This window comes from Mesoplodon densirostris, chromosome 1 (genome assembly GCF_025265405.1).
Source record: "Mesoplodon densirostris isolate mMesDen1 chromosome 1, mMesDen1 primary haplotype, whole genome shotgun sequence".
NCBI classification, from domain to species: domain Eukaryota; kingdom Metazoa; phylum Chordata; class Mammalia; order Artiodactyla; family Ziphiidae; genus Mesoplodon; species Mesoplodon densirostris.
This window is the reverse complement of record NC_082661.1, coordinates 111,568,580-111,575,466: the sequence shown is the minus strand read 5'-3', so window position 1 is coordinate 111,575,466 and position 6,887 is coordinate 111,568,580. Positions and strand designations below refer to the sequence as shown.

At 50.0% G+C, this 6,887-nt stretch overlaps 1 pseudogene; it reads right to left on the bottom strand.

Moving 5' to 3' along the window:
* Window positions 1–704: 704 nt before the first annotated feature.
* LOC132488482 (large ribosomal subunit protein uL4-like) lies at window positions 705–1,597 on the bottom strand (annotated as a pseudogene).
* Window positions 1,598–6,887: the final 5,290 nt, after the last annotated feature.

The following is a 6,887-nucleotide window of genomic DNA, read 5'->3' as shown; positions in this document are numbered from 1 at the left end:
TTTACATGAACAGTTTCAGGTAAAGCTTCCTCCTGGGTGATCAAGATCTCCTAGCAAAGTAGAAAAGGAGGGTAACAAAAGTTCATTTTCTTTCTCCTCGTCAAGATAAAGATCCAAGAGCATTTCTCCCTTGGGTGGAGGGCTGCCTGGAGGCGGGGTGGGCGGGCCCAGGGGCTGGGCCGGGGGCGCCAGGACTGCACGCCTCTCCCAGCCTCCTTCCAGGCTCCGCAGCATTCCGGCGCGCTGGCACCACCTGACTTCTTGCGCGATGCTCCGGGCATCCTCCGACCACAGCTCCTGGGGTCAGGGGACCGCCTGGGCGATCCGGGGCGCCCTCGGGGGTCGGCACACAGTAGGGCTTGCCCCTCCCCGCTGTCTTCCTGTGAAGACAGCGATGCGGCGATCCTGCGGCGTCCTGTGGCAGGTGCCTGCGCAGCGCCCGGCAGCTGTGGCGACGTTCAGGCTCTTTGGGGTGGGATGGGGGGAGGAGCGGGGACCAAGCCCCGGCGGGCGCGATTCTCTCCACTCCAGAGAGTGGAGGCCGAACAGGGACACTGGCAGGGGGGCGGCGCGGAGCCAGATTCGAGGGCGTGTGTGTGTGTGTGTGTGTGTGTGTGTGTTTCTCACTGCCTCTTTGATCAGGTCTTTATTCAAAGTGAGCTGTCCAAAATGATTTGACCTTCAAGGGATACACACATCTAAGTTTATGCGTCAGGATTCTTCTCCTCTGTGGTGGGTTTTCTTTTCTGCGGGCTCCCCAGCGGCCGGTTTCATGGTAGCTGCGGCCTCCTCCCCCAGCCCCCCACCGAAGGCTTCTTCTGCGTCTTTATGCCAACAGCCTTCTTTCCTTTCTTCCCTACAAAAACCTTCTTGCCTGGAATCCCTCCCCATCGGATCCGGCTTCTACCACCGCCGCTGCCCTATCCACCTGGAGTTTGTGATTCTCAGCCTGGCGAAGAATGATGCCTAGCTGCACGGTCTTTGCACGTGGGTTTAGTCAGATTCAACACGACTCTCAGGTTTTTCAGCGGATTCTTCTTCAGGACGCTGCGATGACTCTTCTTGCGCGGTGCTCTGGGGTTTTCCAGGGTTCTGCCGAGGTCTGTGTTGAGCGTCTTGTGCCTGGGAAGGTGGTAGTTACTCTTGAAGGGCTCAAGTGCCCTACAGATCATCTGACTTGCTGAAAGCAAATCAAAAACGGTGTCCAGCAGGAGCAAGTTCCCAAACGTGCAGTTTTGCTTTTACATTAAGCAGAATCATTCCTTTTAAAGGGAGAGGAGAATTAGGGAGCCAGGGATGTTCCTCAAGGCCTCGATACCATAGTCCCCGTGATAGATGATGCAGGGTCCCCTGCCGTGCACACCCCGCGGTGTCTCACTTTGCCCTTTGCCAGCGCGCTTTTGCTCAGAGGCACAGACCTTCTTGATATTATTCCAGGCCTTCAGTTTCTTAAGAAGCGCAACAGCCCTCTTGTTCGTCTCGTAGCCTCCAACGTTATCTTCAACCACCAAAGGAAGTTCAGGACTTCCTCAGTACAGTGACCTTTAGCCACGACCAGCGCCGGTAAGGCCGAGGCAGCCAGGGCAGAGCAGATGGCACGTCACTGCGGGGCCAACGTGCCAGGTTTGGTTGGCTCAACGTGCGAACCCAAGACACATCTATTTCCCCAGTTAAGAATCACATTTCTCAAACTGTAGGAATTAAAAAAAGATTATGTCTTGCTCAGTAAGAATTTTCGGCAACTGTGACTGAGAACGCAGGAAGACACCAATTACGACATCCCTGAAACAGATTCGGGGTTTTTAACTTATCGGTGCCAGAGGGAGGGGTGAAAACGAGTCCCGAGGAGGACGGCGACGGCTCCCCCGGACTGCGGGTCCAGGTAGGCTGCGCCCCCGCGCAGCGCCCTCCGCAGGAAGACCGCCGAGACCCTCCCGGCCGCCCCGCTACAGCGCGCCTCGGGCCCTGGGAACCGCGCACCGGCTGCGCCCCGAGCCCCGCGGGGCGGCGGGACGGACGGCGCCCGCGCCCAATCGCGGGGCGGGGCCGAGGGGGCCGGCAGGCGGCTGCCAATGGGAGGCCGCGGGGCGGGCGGGGGGCGGTGCCGCCGGGCGGGCGGGCGGAGGTGTCGGGAGCCGGCGCGGCAGAGCGGGAGTCCGGGAGGAGCCGGCGGAGCGGGAGGTGGACGGAGGAGGAGGAGGAGGAGCAGCACCGCGCCACCGCCCCGGCCGCCCGGCCGCCCGGCCGCCCGAGCGCAGGCCGACCGCTCCAGCCGCAGCCAGCGGGTTCCCGGCCGCCTCCCGCCGGAGCCCGGCGCCGGCAGGGTCCAGGCCGATGGGCAGCCCCGGGCAGCGGCGGGCGGCGAGGCGGCGACCCCGGTACGCGCCGCCGCGCGCTCGCGGGCTGTAGCAGGTCCCGGCGGACTGCGTCTCCGAGGTGCGTTCGGGGCGAGGAGGGTTCCGCTCGGGAGCCTCCGGATCGTGTCCGGGGACCGTCCCGAGGTGAAGGGGCCGCCCTCGGGGGCGCCTCGGGGGTTGACGGGGGGCCGGAGCGCGGGGCGAGGGTCCGGCCGGCAGATGCGCCCGCGCTCCCGAGCCAGGGGTGGGAGAGGAGCCGCCGTGCTCAAACTTATCGATCGGCTGAAAGGTTATTCCCGTCTGGTAGACGCGAGCACTAAGGAGGACTCTCCAGGCGCGCAGCGAATCCTCCGTGACTAACCCGAGAGGAGAGAAGAAGGTTGCCCGGCGCGGTTCCCCGGCGCGCCGGGCGGGGTCCCTTGCTGAACTTGCTGCGGGGTTTATTCCCCGGTAAGGCGTGTGCCCGGGGCGCGAGCCTTCGCGGTGCCCGCCCCTCTTTGTAAGGTCCCAGCGGCCGGCGAGCGCCCTTCCTCGGGGCCCGACGGCTCCCCGGCTTCCCCGGCTCCGCGTCTCGCTCCATCCTCGGCTCGCGGTCCTGCTCGGGCCCCCGTTTCGTGGAAGCTTGTTTGGCCAGGTCCCGGGAGTATCCCCACGAGCACCTACGGATTAATTTTCAACCGCGCCACAAACCCAAAGAATCAGTCTCGGTTCATCGTCTGCCAGCGAGAGCCGATGCCTCTCGGGAAGAGAAAACAAGTTGGCATGACCCCTCTGGGAGATATTTGTCATCATTAACCTGCTTCGGTTAAATTAATTCAGCCCTGGATGACTCCAGCGTGAGTATTGGAAACATCAAGTGCATTGGTCACGGAATGGTGGTCACCAAAATCTGATTTTGGTAAAAATTGCAATTATACAGTCTTGGGATTTTGTTTAGATTTAGACACGGTTTTTAATAAGGATGGACTTCTTTTTTTTTTGTAAACAAAGAATCTTGCGGATTCTCATAGATTTGCTCAGTAAGTTCAAAATAGTCACTTAGATGTTTCTTTTCTTTGCCTCTTTTGTCTGCAGTTTTCATTTCTAAATGTTAACACTAGATGGCTTTCTTATGACAGGCATTTAGTAAACTGCGCTTTTGAGTTGCCTGTCTGCAATCCAGGTTGTAATTTTTCCAGTTTTCCAGTTAGTAATGAGAGGAAAAAAAAATCTCCAAAACTGTTGATTTCCTTGAAATACATTACTTCCCTATAAAACCAATATTTATGCAGACATCAAAAGGTGGCCTATTATTTCTGGCATTCCTAAAGATGGATTTCAAGGGACAACTTGGTTACTGTTTTTAGTCACAAATTTAAGGATGTCTGTTTTGACTTGAGGAATTCAAAGTGCTACAGTGAGATTTGTAATTCTTTTTATATAACATTTCTGCTAAGGATGTTTTCTGCTTAATTTAGTAGTTCATTGCTTGATTCAGAGAAGTATAAAAGAACATTTATTCATGAGAAAGTGCAGTCTTTCTTGAGTTTTTGGTACACATAACATTGATTCTTCCTAAAGCCTCTGTTGAGATGGAGTTGAAGTATACATGCATGAGTCATACCAAGGATTGTGTTGGGGCCATCTTTATTCTCCCCAGTTGATATCGCGTGTTTCATTTCTAAAGTGCAATGGCCTGTAGTTGGCCATTTTGGTAGCATCAGGTTCTCAATTATGTGTTTTCAGTACTTTTTCTCTAAAGCAAGATCATGGCAGCCTGTCCAAATCTTGCCAATGTAGGCAAACTTATTTATAAGCTGGTGAAATATTTCGACATTCCTTATAGCTGTTATTTATTGTGTGTCGTGCCCAGCCTAAAATATGATATGTTAAATTTGTTGGTTCTAAATTAGAGCATATTCGCAAATAGCTGAAGGGGAGAAAAAAAAAAACCCACAACCTCTCTCGCAAACATCTGGGAAGTTGGGAATGAAATGAAATCAGAAACAGCTTTTATCAGTACCCATATGCTACCTATAGATGGGGTGAAATGAACTTGGATAAGAAGCAGTGTAAGCATTTGGTCTGGAAAATAAAGCAAGAGCTAAATGGAAGTGGAGCTTCTGGCTTTAGAGTATGGGCTGCAGATTTTCCCTAGTTGATTTAAGTGTATATTTTCCATCACATGCTTTTGATGTTTTTAAATCTTAGTCTTTCTCAAAGAGCTTTAATTTTCTGGAATGTAAGAGGGAAATTATCAGTATCAGGATTTGACTATTATGGCACTTATTGTAGTTAAAGCTGTGTAATAGGGTTTGTACGTTTTGTTTTATTTCGTTTCTCTTGAGACTGGAATGGTATTTAGAAGGGTTCCCTGATACCTGAGCTTGGTAAACACCTGTGCACCTTGGGGGATCTCTTTACCTGAGGCAAAAGGGTTATTGGGTTATTCATTTTGAAAATCTGTCTCTTCTTCAAAGTGAGGAAATAATAGTGAGCTACCTTGAAAGGGCAATTGTCTGGTAATTGAAACTGGTTTGAAAGTGCTGTGTTTGGTCATCAAAACTAGTTTAAAAGGGGTTGAATTTACTTCATACTTTGTGAAGAACTGTGTTTATGTTGATACAGCCCCCAAACCCCAGTCATGATTGGTAGATGCAAAGGTGTTTTGTTTGTTTGTTTGTTTGTTTTTGTGAGATTGAGGAAGGCAGTGAGCCTTTGAACTTAGGATCTACTTAAGGTGACGGTTTAGGATTACAAATCCCTTCAAAGACATGCTGAATTTGAAGAAAATTCAGACTGTTATTGTTAGCTGAAAAGCAAAGGGTTTTTTTTTTAAATCTGTTTTGAACTTGCACGAAATATGAAGTACAGGCCTAAAGAATATAGGGAACCGTGTTCCAGATTTTCTCCTTCTATTAATGTACTTAGTTCCCTTGCAGGGTGATAGGATAGAAAGGGCATTAGGCAAGAAAGACAGGAACCTCTAGCTTCCTGCCTCTAGTGCCTGGCACAAATGAGTTTGGATAAAGTTTTCTCATGATCCCTTTCAGCACCAAAATTTTAGGTTTCTTTAATGTTTCAAATAAATGTATGGATTGATGAAAATGACTGATTGGGATAGTTTATATTTTTCACCACTGTGTCTTTTCTTACTTTGGTTTATGATAAGTTTGTATGTGAACATTCATGAGAGTTATAGCTTACTTAGTTTACCTGGAAATCAGTGACTCAGAAATTGCTTTTCTGTTGCAGTCACATCTAGCTGTGACCCCTTTTTTTTTTTTTTTTTTTTTTTTTTCTGTACGCGGGCCTCTCACTGTTGTGGCCTCTCCCGTTGCGGAGCACAGGCTCCGGACACACAGGCTCCGCGGCCATGGCTCGCGGGCCCAGCCGCTCCGCGGCATGTGGGATCTTCCGGGATCGGGGCACGAACCCGTGTCCCCTGCATCGGCAGGCGGACTCTCAACCACTGCGCCACCAGGGAAGCCCCATAGCTGTGACCCCTTTTAAAGGAAGGATAACAGTGTGATAGGAATTTAAATGCTTCAGAACTTCAGAGGTAAATTATTTTGATCCTTTCTGAGCTTGATTCATGAACTTTGGTTCCAAAAAGTGGTCCAGGGGAGCCGGATATTACCCAGAGTAGAGGTTCTCTCTCTTGGGAGATTTCACATTTAGCATAACCTAATTCCTTGAGATATGTGTATATGTACACACAGATACACACACAGACACACACACACATATATATATATAGATAGATAGATATAGATACAGATAGATTTTTTTCTCCCTGTACCACATTGTATAGCCAACTTGGGTGATAGCGAAGAAGAAGAGATGCAGTAATTTGAGTCTAGTTGTCATAGCCTCTCTGTACCACAAAGGTCCATAAGGTCCCTTTATGTCGTTCCTTTACTTTTTGTTTTTATCTACCTGTAGATTAAAAATCGGAAACAAAAATCCAATTTTAGGGATTATCAGATTTGTCACTATGTTGTAGTATAGACGTATTGAAGATTTACAACAGCGGTTACTGTCTATCAATGCATTTCACACTGATACAACAAAAAGAAAAGAAAAAAAAAAAGGGGAAGAGTATGCATGCTGACTTAAGGAAAGTTCTTCCCATCCAGAGAGGGCATTGGTTAAAATTACCCCCATGTGCATATATACTCACCGATACACAGACACTTTTCCTTTTGCACAGACCAGTGAAAACTTTGCTAAGAACCAGGGTTTGGAAATCAATGACCAGCTCAACTAACCCTTCTTTGATGCTTGGATCCCTTTATATACTCTGCACGTGATCTGGTAAGGGGTGGAGAGTTCCACCTTTCTCCTGTTTTGACCACTAGGAGGTGTTTAACTCTACAGGTAAAACTGTAGAGTTGCAATCTAATTCTACCTATTTATTTGAATTCCCCCCCCCCCCCGCCCCGTTGATGGCCTGCAGAACTAATCCTTCTGTAGAGATGTTCCAGTTGCTCACTGGACAATACCTGTCCAAGTGGGGCTCAGAGCCAGAGTCTTCCCACTCACCTTGAC